A 13314-nucleotide genomic window follows, 5' to 3' on the forward strand; every position below is an offset into this window, starting at 1 on the left:
CGCTTTCTGGCCACCACCCGTCTACATATATTTTCCTTGTGCGGTCTCTTCACTGTGTGGGTCAATTTTCTGTCTCACATCCACACGAACACGTGCAGAACACCGTCTGCAGCTGATAGAAACTTAAATGCAGTCGGGCTGATGTGAGGTGGAGGTTCAGGCGCAGCACCTTCTTTTTTTTTTTTTTTTTTACCTCCCCCATCTTTCTGCGCTCTCATGCTTTCATCCCTCCCAGCGCCCGGATCTCTCCCCTTTCGCGCTCTCTCCCTCTGACTGTTTCTCCTTGCTTTCCCTTTTGTGTTTGGTAACATTGCTAATGTAAACTACATCACACCAGAATTCGGACAGTAGCAGATTGGAGTCCCTTTTTCTTGTCAACTTTTTGTTGCTCCGAGGATAACTTTTCCCCTGCTATAGTCCGGCGCGCTGCTTTCTCATCTCACTCATCTTGATCTTTTTTTTTTTTTTTCTGACGCCGAACGGGCGGTATTCACTCATATTGCCACTCATACATCATGCCAGTGTAACACTTCACCAATGTGGTTTAATGCAGGAGGAAGGATGCGCTGTCCGATCTGTTAAATTGCTCGATTACCACCAGTCCTCTGCGCACGTCGACAGGATTCCCATCAGCCTAAGTAGGAGCTGCAGGAGAAGTCAATGAAGGTGTGTCGGTGAAGGTAAGCATCCTACTTCACTATTCTGTTACAGACAAGTGGCATTAATAATTGAAAAACGCGTCGTGAATAAGAATCTCGTGAGAAATATAATGCGCGTTAGTGAGAGGGAAACAAGCGCACCTCCTGCAGAAACTGATTGATGTAGGCTGTGTACGCTTGTGCGCCGGAGAGTTGTCGAACAGCGCGCAGTACGCAGTACTTTCCCTCCAAATAGATCGGCAACAACTCCTAAAAGGTTTCTGCTTTAAAGTGAAAACGTGTTTATGCGTTACATTCATGGTTTTATATCCTACCGCGGCTTCGGGGACCGAGACGTTAAGGAGAGAGGATGAAGGTAAACAAATGTGGGATGGAAAGTATAGGAGCTGTAGGGGAATTGAAAGAAGAACTTGGGAAATAAGGAGATTCGCTTCAAAAAGTTTTCCAACCCGAAACGACGCATTTGTGTGCATACCTCAGTAGGCTATGCAATTACCTGCATTCTATTTATGTATGAAATTATGGATTGATGATAGTAATGTATTCGTAAAAATGGCCATAGACATATAGACCGTCTCGAATACTAACCTATAGTTTACACGGACACAGTTATTAACAGTAGTTTATATCTTTAAAGCTATACAAGAATATATCAACTGAAAATGCACATCTAGCTAATTTTTTGTATATTTTTCTTCACAAACACGTATCTAATTACTTTTAAATAATGTATATTTTAGATTATGTCACGTGTAATATGTGGATGCTGTGATAAAAATGTATTTCACACAATTCGAAATCCCAGCATCATTCTTGTGGTCTGGGGTAGTCCACTCTGTTTTTAGCGATTATGAAGAACCACTCAAACAGAGACAGCAGAGAAGTGCGACTCCAATCTTGGATGTCCCACTGTTGTGCACTCTGCAGCGGCTGCTTTGGTGCATGATTGCAGACTGATTTTGCGAATTCATATAGCATTGGAGTTTTTATACTTTTGATACTTTTTCAAGCATTTTGTTATGTTAATTTTAGATACAAAACAATGGAGATTGCCCAAAAGGTAAAGGTCACATAGACGGTTTCATTACATATGTATAACCTATTTTCATCTAACAGTTTTAGCTGAACATGTGCAGTTTTATTATGATTTTTATGGCCAGCCTTATAAATTCAGGGTGACGTTGTTTATGTTAAATAATGGAAAACTGTACTGATGAGCACTGTGAAAACTGTTAGTGTAAAAACAATTTCTCACACTCTGCTTGTGAGTCCTCTCCTGGTGTACAAAGTGTCCTGAAGGGCAGTCTGGATACTGTCAGCTCGACCTTTTCATTGATTTCAACTTCACGTTGCACAAGGTCAAAAGCATCACACTGATGGCTTCGGCGGTTTTCTCACTTGATCTGAATCAAATATGCACTCGAAATAATGCATTGGAATAGATGTGTGCATGTCTCAGTAGCCTACGCAAATGCTTCTGGTCCATTAATGTATTAAATTATGGAGAAATAATAATGCACTGGCCATACACATACTAACCTGTACATGCAGAAAAGTATTTATTAACAGTAGTTTATGCCTTCAAGCTAAACCACATGGGAAATGTTTAGGAAAATGAGAAATGTCCTCCATGTCTGTCTTAGCTGCACAGTTGCATGTGAGAGTGCAACACTGCTGTTGTTGTTAGATGATGTACCATATACAGTGTTTAGGTAATATTTTGAAGCAGTGTAATAATAAATCACAGCAAACAACTTGAAAATGACTGAGAGCACTAAATCTAAGCTGAGAGCCTGCTCACTATCAAAACTGATTATATGATTTTGAAGATATGACGAAAGCAAAAAAGTCTGTTGGTTTTCTCTATACATGTACAACTGCTGAACAGAGCCCACGGGCCTCGCATAACTTGAGCTTTAACCCCCAAAATTAAACTTTAGTACATGCACAGATTGCATTTTAGAGTCATACTAATTTTAATTCATTACTTTTTATAATTGCACATAACTGCTATTGTAGAGATGCTGCCTATCAGTGATATCTGTGCCACTTAGAAGTCTGTTAAAATACTAGAGAAAAATTTCTGTATGACTAAAAGTAGAGAAACTACTTAATATTTTATGTCTCTAACATTTGCTTTTGCTCATTTTTAAAAGATAAAAACTAATTTTAACATATGATCAAATTGACTAGAGTACTTCATGGTTGGCACGGACTGTGTTATAGATGAAAGTTTTCACATAACTCAGTTTTATTCTCCTTCAAGCATTTGAAATGCAGCAGCGTTGCCTCGCTTAAGGCTTCGGAAACCGTCTTACCTTACTTAATCGTGTGGGGAATCTTCCTTTTGTGAACTGGGAAATGTTTTGATTTCCTAGGCTTGTAGAATCTGAACTCACACCTAATCTGTAACACTGGCACCCAACAATGGGAGAGTGACCCTGCCGAAGAGTTAAGTCTGAATTTCTCGCAGGAGCTGGCAGGAAGGTGTGTAGTTCCCACTGCAGTCTTTTTATGTTTTTTTTCTATACAGCTATCCCAGTACCCCTGCAGTTTTCACTTCTTCGTGAAAAACCCTTTCCTATTGACACTGATGATGTGCTAATCAATATGGTAGTTTTGTGCTTATTCTAAACAACATTATATCCGCACCCACAGTATGAATCAAGGCTCTGCAAGGGCCCACTCCGAGAGAGTGTCCCTCCATTGATTAAGTATTAGCTTCAGCACCTCCAATGCCCAGCCACTTGTTTGCAAACGGTGCTCTATTTCCGAGGTAATTCAAACGATCACTAAGCATGGGAGCCAATATTTATAGAGGCTTTAACAGGTTCATTATAGTCAGAGGAGCCAGTTCCACCAGGGGATGAAGCACTCATAAAGGGCCCAGCAGAGTTAGTCCTTATCCACCAAGCATTTGACAGTACAGTCAATGGCTCAAATCATTCCTCATCTGCTTTATGACTGCATCGATGTTTATAGCTGTTATGGGGTTAAAATAAAAGCATTAACGGATGCAAAGGGTAAGGTGGTGCATTTAATCAAAGGTCACTCTGTGTAAAGTCCATAATCCACTTGGTGACAGTTAGAGCCACCCAGGGTTTTGCTTGTGTGCACACATTGTTGCTTAGGGAGGCAATTGGTGAAATGCACTTTTACTGTAGGAAAAAATCCTGAACACTCAGTCTCGTTTTGATGCTCAAAGTTTCACAAACTGAAATTCATATGAACAAAAAGCAGAAGTTTCCATATTTTTGGATGCATTTCACCAACTGATAGAACTTTTTAGTCATATTTAATGTACCTGTTAAATGTAAACACTTTAAAACCCCTGGTTCTCCCAAGTTAATTTCTTCTTCCTCATACTATTTATATGTATTGACATGGAAGTACTGCTGAAATGTAGTTTATTTCTTTCTGCATTAATCTTAACATACACCTTCGGTTGTCTTTTCAGTGCTCAGATACAAATTTAAACTTGTAGTTTGTGTGCATTAATTTCTCTCTCACATCATTATTATTCTCTTGCACTCTCCAAAATATGTTCTTCAGCCCTGTTGAACTTTGCTAAAACTATCCATTTATGTTCCCTTAATTTGCTGTCTTCACAACCCTCTGCTGCTCCTAAAGCAACATTTCTTTTAGACAGTGTGAACCCTGTTTTGGAGTCATTGACCTCATCCCCCACCCCTCGGCTCCACTTCTCCGTACCCTGTCTCCCACTTAACCCCATATTTCACAGCTGAACTACGGTTAATTTCCCCCCAGTCCTCTGAACAACGTTCTCTATACTACTGGAGCACGCTTAATTACCCACAATTAAAGCCAAACGCTAACAAGAAAATTGCCCTGTTATGAAATGACTTCAAAAGGACTAGAGTAAGTAGAATAGATTGAAGGAAAAGTTGGGTGGTAGCCTCGGGTGGAAGGGAAGAGATTCTCTGCTGTGTTTTTCCCTCAAGCTGTCTCAGTGGATGGCAGTAAGCAAAGTCTCCACTGGCAATACCCAAAGCTGTAGACTCCAGTTTTTAACAGCTAAATTCAAGGGCTGGTACTGAGAAAGCACAAGTAAGGTTGTTCATGTTACTAATGGAGGAAGGGATCTGTGAAAGCTTTGTTGTGAGAGGGGAAACTTTGGCTTTAACTTTGGTTTCTTTTATAACATCAGTTCTAAATATACTCTGTGTAACTGGACATCTTAAAATGTGAATAATGTATCTCACTTAAAGAAATATACTCAGCATCATGTTTCATGACTACACAGGAATAATCATGGTCATTGGAGCTAGTGTGAACAAATGACTCTCAACAGCTTGCCATGCATGGCGCTCAAATATATATGTGACGGTGATGTGCAACCCTTTTATGAAAAAAATTGGGACACTGTGTAAAATGTAAACAACAGAATTTGATGATTTGCGAATCATTTTTGTTTGAAAATAGTGCAAAGACACCATGTCAAGTTTCAACACGTCAGTAATGTGATTACGCATGAAAACAGAACCAAAGAGGATCTTTCAGGTGTAAAGCTAATCAGGGGTTCACCACTGTGTGAACATTCACATTGGCAAACAGTTCAGTAATTTAAAGATAAAGTTTATGTCATTAAAAGATCCAGTGAATCCAGAGAAGTCTCTGTATTCAAGTCCATCCATCCATTTTTTTCCACTTATCCTTTTCAGGGTCGTGGGGGGGGGGGGGGCTGGAGCCTATCCCAGCTATCAGGGGGGGAGAGGTGGGGTACACCTTGAACAGGTCACCAGTCTGTCATAGGGTTAACACAGAAAGACAGACAGCCATACATGCTCACATACACCTATTGCCATTTTAGAAACACCAGGTAACCTAACCCATGTGTATCTTCGGACTGTACAAGAAAGCCTGGAGACACGAGATGAACATGCAAACTGCACACAGAAAGGTCCCAGCCTGGATTCAAACCCAGGACCTTCTTGCTGTGAAGCAAGCACCACGTGCTAAGCACCACACCACAGTTCTGCAACATGATGATATCAAAAACCAGCACAGAATGGCTATGATCCTCAGACCCTCATGTGGCACTGTGTTAAAAATAGATGCCATTCAGTAATGTAAAATGACTGCTTTCTGAAAACTGCTACTGGTGAACAAGGTTCATAGCTGTACTCGTGAACACAAGTTAAAACTCTGCCATGCAAAGACAAAAAAACTGATTTAAATAAGGTCATGAAATGCCATCAAATTCTCTCAGTACAAGTTTATTTAAGACAGACTCAGGTGAAGTGGGAACTGCCCTTTGCTTAGAAAAAGGGAAATTCTTTTTGGAAATCATGTCCTCTGGACTGAAAAGGAGAGGGATTATCCAGCTTGTTATCAGCACACTGTTTAAAAGTGCATAAAATCACTCTGGCACCTGACATGGTAGCTTTGCCACCATTGCCGTGTGAGCCTGTGTCTCAGGGAGTGAACATTGCAAAGCACTTTATAGAACCTGGCTAAAATTAAAAGATACTATATAAGTGCAATCCACTTATCACCTTGAGGTGAATTGTGATTTGGCGCTATTGAATTGAATTGAATTGAATTAGTACATGGCATGAGTTATTTGCATATCTATGAAGATTGCATTGGGAGAACATATGCTGGCATACAAACAATGGCATCCATTTCAGGGCAGGCTTCACTTATTTCAACAAGACAATGCCATAGCACATTATACATGCATCACAACAGCTCTGTATAAGAGTCTGTGTGCTAAACTGGCCTTCCTGCAGTCCACACATGTCCGCCATTGAAAACTTTGGTGCATCATCAAAAGATAAATATAACAAAGGAGGTCCCTTGCTTGAGCAGCTGATATATTGTAATTTGCATAAATGGAAATTACAGCAATTGCTCCTCAGTTCCCAAATGCTTTTAATATCATTTAAAAGAAGCTGTGATGCAACACAGTGACAAGTTTGCTCCTGATCCCATTTTTAAAACATATTTTTGGTGTCAAATTGAAAATGAGAATATAAATATAGTTTTTAGAAATCAATTTTCTTCATTAAAATATTTGATTTGTTGTTCTTGTTTACTACTCAGCAATTCTGTGTGTGTGTGGTTTTTTTTTGTTTTTTGTTTTTTTTTACCTATTTTCACAGTATCTGACTTTTGGGAAACAGGGGATCTATATCACTCACAGGTGCATTTTTGAAGAAAGTGTCGGACAATCAGCTGCAAATTATTTTAGTCACGTATTTGGACACAGGGCTGCAGAGTTTTGCACCCTATAGGTGAGGGTTCACAAAAACATGTTTTTTCAACTTCAACAAAATATAATGCTGCACAGTCAAGAGTTTGACATGAGCAGCTTACTCAGAAGTTAGCACTGAAACACTTTTAACCTATGACTGAACTAGCAATTAAAAAAGTAAGCGTACTCTCATTTGCTCAAGTTTTAAGAAGTTTATGCGTCCCTGACCTAAAGCCATGCTAAACACAAATTATTGTGTGTATTTTTATATAGAAATGTTGTACAGAAGAAGCAACTAAATTAAAAGTTAAGGGATTGCTAAAGTTATTCTAGATTGGAGGATGTGGATATGTTTAACAAAATTCCTGGAAATCTGGGTTTTCAGATATTGTACTACTGTGGTTGAGGAAAAGTCAGAGAATAACCAGAGCCAAGGGGATTCATCCCTTTGGTATTATTGGATGGTAATCCATCTAGTAATTGTTTTTGTAATTTTGTTTTTGCTCTGTACCTAAAATGATGGACCAACCACAAAGGGACACCTTTTTCCAGAGAAAAACTTTGTGTTACTCTGGATAATGCACCAGTTTTATTGAGAAAAGAATAGAAAATAGCAAAAAATTTTCACGTGTTCAGTGTTGTCTGTGATTATTTTGAGAAATTTATTGTTGGGAAGAGACACAGATCTTAAATTTTATAGCTCCTATTTCTCCTTACTGTGAGCACACAGTTGTAATTCCATTCAGTGATGTTATTTTTGGTTTGAAATCTGAGACACATGTAGCTCAGATTGGGGCCACATAAAGCCAAAACTATCTACATGACTATCCACCAGAAGTAAGACAGAAAATACAGTACTTTACAGTACTGTACTATGAAACAGTTCCACACTTCAAAAGTAAAGCATGCATTGAAAATAATTTTCATGAATGGTGTTATATAGTGGATGAGCACAGTGGCTCAGTGGTTAGCACTGTTGTCTCACAGTGTGGGGTTCCTGGGTTTAAACCTGGGTAGAGCCTTCTATGTGGGATGTGTATGTCCTCGCCACACCTGAATGGGGTTTTTCCCACCACTGAAAAACATGTTAGCTTGTGCAAAAGAGATTCTTAATCTGACGAATTTTACTTCCCAGTTAAAAGGGGGGAAAAAAAGGGCAGGGGGTCTAAATAAGTGCCTAATCTTTTTTCACTTTGCCCAGAGTATTTTTGTGTTGTGTTTAAGCCTATCCCTGAGTAAAGCTGATGATCTGAGATGCCTGGAAAAAAAAAAAAAAAAGTGCAGCCAGAACACAACCACCAAGAAGATCGTAAACACATTCTTGTAACAGAACATTTCCTATTGAAACCCTGCTGATACAACCTTGCAGCAGCTGAGATGAATCGAGACACCCAGATGTTGGCGTGTGTCTAGGACAATATAACTGACCACAGATCCCATTCTATGTCACTGAGGAATGGGCCAAGCCTTCAGTACCCCCCCCCCCCCCCACCCCCCTCCCCAGTACACACAGACACCCTCACACACTTCCCCTCCAACCTCCCAGAGCAATCCAATCTACAGCTGGCAAAATGAAACAAATAAACACTAATTTGGATTGTTTACGTCCAGTTTACACCACATGATGCAAGGTATGAGAAGGGGGGAAAGAGGAGCTATATGGTCGGAGGATAATTGTAACAGTGGTAGTAATAAGTGCAGCGGCTACAGTGATAACAATTAGATTTGATTTCATTTGAGAATGCCTCCACAGCTGCTCCCCACTCACCCCCTTAACCCCCTTCTTTCCCTTCTTCCCTTCCCCCTCCGCTCCTTCCCCTCACTCCTCTCCCCCTAGATTAAAGTGGGTGTGTTAATTCCGTGGTGTAGCGATCGAACAGCTCTGGCAACAATGGGAAATGGGCTATTGATCAGAACAGCTCAGATTAAGACTAGGCAGTGGAGCTCTTTCTTGCTCTCTTTCCCCTGCTTTTCTCTCCATTTCCCACCTTCTACTGCCTGTCTTCCTGTCTGCCCTGCTTGTGTCACCCCCTCCTACACACACACATACACATACACACACGCACAAAAACACACACACAGACACGCACACTCCTCTCTCTTGTCTTTCAATCTCAAAAGAAGAAGAGAGTGTTGCATGTATGAGTCTATGAGGATTTCCTGTCCTTTCCTCCCTTCTCTCTATCTCAGTACTTCCCACTTCTAATTTCCCTACTGACAATACTGCCCCTTAACTTCCCAAAACATAATATTTTAGCTTTATTAAATGCAAAGAATGCATGGAAGCCAATAAATGTGGTAGCCCCATAAAGCATAGAGCATGATGCTTTTAACAGTTCACTCTGCAGCAATTTGACATCCATTCACATGAGATTTTATATCAGTCAGTCACTGGGAGGCCCTGTGTTGTGCCACAATTAAAATCTGCCCCATCAAAATGGCTCGCCTGCCAAAATTAGCTGTCACGATTGTGCCGCAGGACGGAACACATTGAGTTTGCATTGAATAGACATACAACATACCAAATGTGAAGAGACAGCAAATCCATACAGTGAAAAGTGAGCTAAGAATCCCCAGCTCTACTTATATTAATTAACTCAGTCAATGGGGATGTGATAGGTCAGTTATTCATCCTCTTCCAGCGCTTCCCCACTCTGTCACATATACCTCCCAGGTGTCAGAGGCTCAGATGCTCCAGCTGCTGAGCAGAGATCACTGGGAGGGGAAAAAAAAGAGCCCAAAAAAAAAATGGACAAATGGGCTGGTCTGAGATCAGTGGTTGGAGGTTACTGGCATGTTTCAGTGTTTCTGTATGTGCTTTTGCCCTTTTGAATTTTAGAGGTGACATGTACAAATCCAATAGATGCTGTATACATGTACACGCACTGACATGCACCAACAGTGCACGCAAGCATACACCAGTGGTCACATCAATATTGCGTGACCCCCAGGGGACTAAGAGTACTGGCAAAGCTTTCATCTGCAGAGTGTGTGAGTGTCCTTGCTCCTGACATCCACATCCACACTAAGAAGATATACCTTGAAAACAAAAGCTATACACACAAGCAAATGCACTTATATTGTAGCATTGTGTAATGTGCAGTGTGAGCCAAAAATCCAGCCAAAAAAGTTGAGAGCCACTGGTGTCTACTGGAAGGCTTAACAAGCTGTAATAGAAGGCTGAGATCAACAGTGGACACCAGAGGGCGATAAAGAGGTCCGCGTGTCGTTATCTGAATGTATTGTATGGAGTGTGTGTGTGTGGGTGTGTGCGTACGTGCGTGCGCGTGTGCATGTGTGTGTCTTTGTTTGTACAAAATAGAGCTTTTTCTATTTGGCAATTAGGGCAGAAACTAATAATATTTTTGTTTAATTGATGATTTTTTTTTAAATCAATCAACCCTTGAAACCGTCTGCAATGAGTGAAATGGGCTCATCATATTATTGTAGATCCCAGTGTGTGCCTTTCAGCTTCTTCCCCATCCCTCCATCTCCAACCTCTTCTCCTTTATTTCTTCTTCTAATACCCTTGTCATAGGCTCTGGCTCTCTGCACTCAAGTGAGTTCCATTGGTTTACCTAATTGATTATTAAGTTGCTTATTGAGGATCAATTAGATAATTAAAGTTTATTAAGGGCAGAGTTGATTCACTTGCACAAGAGCTGGGGCATTCTTTCCGCTGCTTTGCATGTGTGTGCAGATAGGTGATTTTCATTTATGCAGGCATTTGATGGAAGCCATGAGTTGAAGAAAGACGATTTGCTTCACTGTAATGTGGATTTTACTGCAGGGACAGCAGTGAAATTTTTCTTCTTGGTGGTCTACTTAAGCCAGACTGACATGAGGGGCTCGACCTTTAGTGAGTGGCATTTAAGGTTTCCTTTATATTCATTGGAAAAGAAGATAATATTGCTTTGTCTAGGTAGCATTTTATTTTCCACATAGGAAATCACAGTGATTCCTCTAGTCTCAGACTTCAATCCAACTTTAGTTTTAGGTGGAAGGTTTTTGTGTCATAGAAAACACTGTCAGGCACATCAGTCTCCAGTCGCACTGGCACTGGAAACGCCCTGAAGTGGCCACTTTCATTGCTTGTTTGGGGAATTGGTGGCCAATTCAATGTGAGCAACTTTTAGGGTCAGGTCAACGTGGTGGTGAGTACTGTGACTCTTCAAAGCCGGCGGGGGAGATGCGATGGAGGGGTTCCTCTTGTGGCGGCAAAGAGAGCCCTGAAAGAGAGAGAGGGAGAAAAAAACGCACAGTCACAAACACACAATTACACTACACACAATCGCTCTCTCTCACACACACACAGACCTCATATATGAGACACGGGAGCGGAAACGGGTCGAATCCTACTTCAAATTCTCTTTCCTCTCGGCTTGTCGACCGGGGAAAACAAACCGACCCGAGGCACAGCGAATAGGGATTTACTAATTAACTACTTACACACACACGCACACACACAGGGAGAGAGGGGAGAGAGAGGAGAGAGAGAGAGAGAGAGGAGAGGGAGAGAAAGACGCACACCTTCTCTCCTCCCTCCTCCCCCCTCCCTCTGCTCTCCTTCCCGGGTTCAGGCTGGTAGTAGAGCTGCTTCTCCGGTCGCTGGCTCGGTGCGCCGTCAGAGTGAATGCGTGTGGATAGACTGGTCGCCGGTGAGAAAACCACTTCTTAAAAAAAAAAAAAAAAAAAAATCACACTGGAGGTATGTATTCCTCTTTGTGCATTTTATGTATTGCTTATAATATTTATAGACATTTATTTTAGTATTTTTTTAAATTGTTTTTCTTTTTTCCTCGAGGAAAAAAGTTGGGGTTGTAGTCCGGTAGTGAGTGTTTTCGAAAGTATGTCATTATACATCTGTGCTGGGCAATATTATTCTTCATGGTTGTCATTTTTTGCTATTATGAGAAATTTATGTTTGCATTCAGTTTGCAGTGTAATCTTGTAAGAAAAAGTTGGGATGTGCGTAATTAACGCGGGCGCTTTTTGCCACCGTTATTGACAATTATTTGTCTTGGAAACATTGCGAAACTTTAAATGCTACTTGCATTTTTTGCAAGAGCACGCGCGCGCGCGCAAGCATGCACACACACACACACACACATACACGCACACACACACACCAGGAAGGTGGTTAAATAGACGACTTCTCCTGTGCATGTGTCTAGGTGTGAAAGCCTCGGCTGTTCGGGCGCACTTCGATGCGTTCAGCTGTCTGCGTTGGCCCGGATTAGCCTTTAAATGTCTCTATTTGTTAAGGCGTCCAGATCTCACCTCCACACAGCCTTATCAATCAGTCAATTAAACAGCCACTCACACGCAGCGAGCTGCACAAGACCTCAGCCGGTGCATCTCTCTCTCTCCCTCTCTCTCTCTCTCTCTCTCTGGTCCATTTGTTTGTGTGTATGTGTGAGTGGCCTCGTTTTAATTCACCTTTATAAATATGTTAGAGTGTGCGCCTGTGCGAAGTTTTTGGGGTGGGTGGGGGGTGTCTTGCTGTCTGCATGCTTGTGCTCCGTCGTTAAACTTTGGGACGTGCACGTGTTGCACGTGGTAATATTTTGATTTTTTACTTCAATTTATTTAATTGTTTGACCTTTGTTTTCTTTAATTTCTCCGCTTAAAGTCGGAGCCAGCTTTCTGGATTGTCGGACTTTCCTAGTTTCTCCGTAGAGGCTACCAGCATTTAAGTTGTTCAAGTTTATTCCCAGTTTTGCTCAAACGCACGCTGGCAAATAAATAAATAAATCAACAACCAAGCAGCAAAGAAATGGTTTGCTCTCTGTGACCATCCTTCAGTGTGTTCACCAAAGAAAAATATTGAAGTTTGCTCCAGCCAGAGTGAAGCCAGTGATGTGCGTGTGTGTGTGTGTGTGTGCGCGTGCGCGCGCGCGCGCGTGAGTATGTGTTTTCAGACTCACACGGGAGTTTGTTTCAGAAGTGGGCGCATCGATACAGTTCGGAGTCGAGCTTAAAAAAATATATTTGGAATAATCTTTATTTGATTTTGGTGGTCTCTCCCTCATATGCTGTTTTCTTTTTAGGTGTTTGCCCTCTTGCAACTTTGATGCATATTTATGTGCGCCGTGGGTGTACTCCATCAATTATTTGTGCCAGTATAATTCCAGATAAACAGTGTTTGTAAATCAATACATGCATGTAACTATTGCAGATTAAGAGATCGATCAATGGATCCACCGTAACCCCATCCAATGATTTTTTTTTTTCCTGGCGTCAGTTACTCATTTCTAACAACATTCATGCCTCAAAAAAGAAAAAAAAAGTTTTAATGTGTGTGTCTGCGTGTTTGTGTCTGAGAAAAACATTTTACATTTGAGGAAAATTTTTTAAATTATTTTTCAAATTACGAGGAATTCCTTAAATAGGCCTATTGTAGGGGCTATAATAATAATAATAATAATAATAATAATA

At 41.0% G+C, this 13314-nt stretch overlaps 1 protein-coding gene across 1 annotated transcript in view; it reads left to right on the top strand.

Annotated features, from left to right (window-relative positions):
- The first annotated feature begins 593 nt into the window (after positions 1–593).
- Positions 594–13314, top strand: part of erfl1 (Ets2 repressor factor like 1) — a 48309-nt gene continuing 35588 nt past the window's right edge. Inside the window, exon 1 of the mRNA XM_030750770.1 lies at positions 594–680. The gene's annotated coding sequence lies outside the window, so the exon portion shown is untranslated. The remainder of the gene's footprint in view (positions 681–13314) is intronic.

This window comes from Archocentrus centrarchus, chromosome 16 (assembly GCF_007364275.1).
Source record: "Archocentrus centrarchus isolate MPI-CPG fArcCen1 chromosome 16, fArcCen1, whole genome shotgun sequence".
In the NCBI taxonomy this organism is placed as follows: domain Eukaryota; kingdom Metazoa; phylum Chordata; class Actinopteri; order Cichliformes; family Cichlidae; genus Archocentrus; species Archocentrus centrarchus.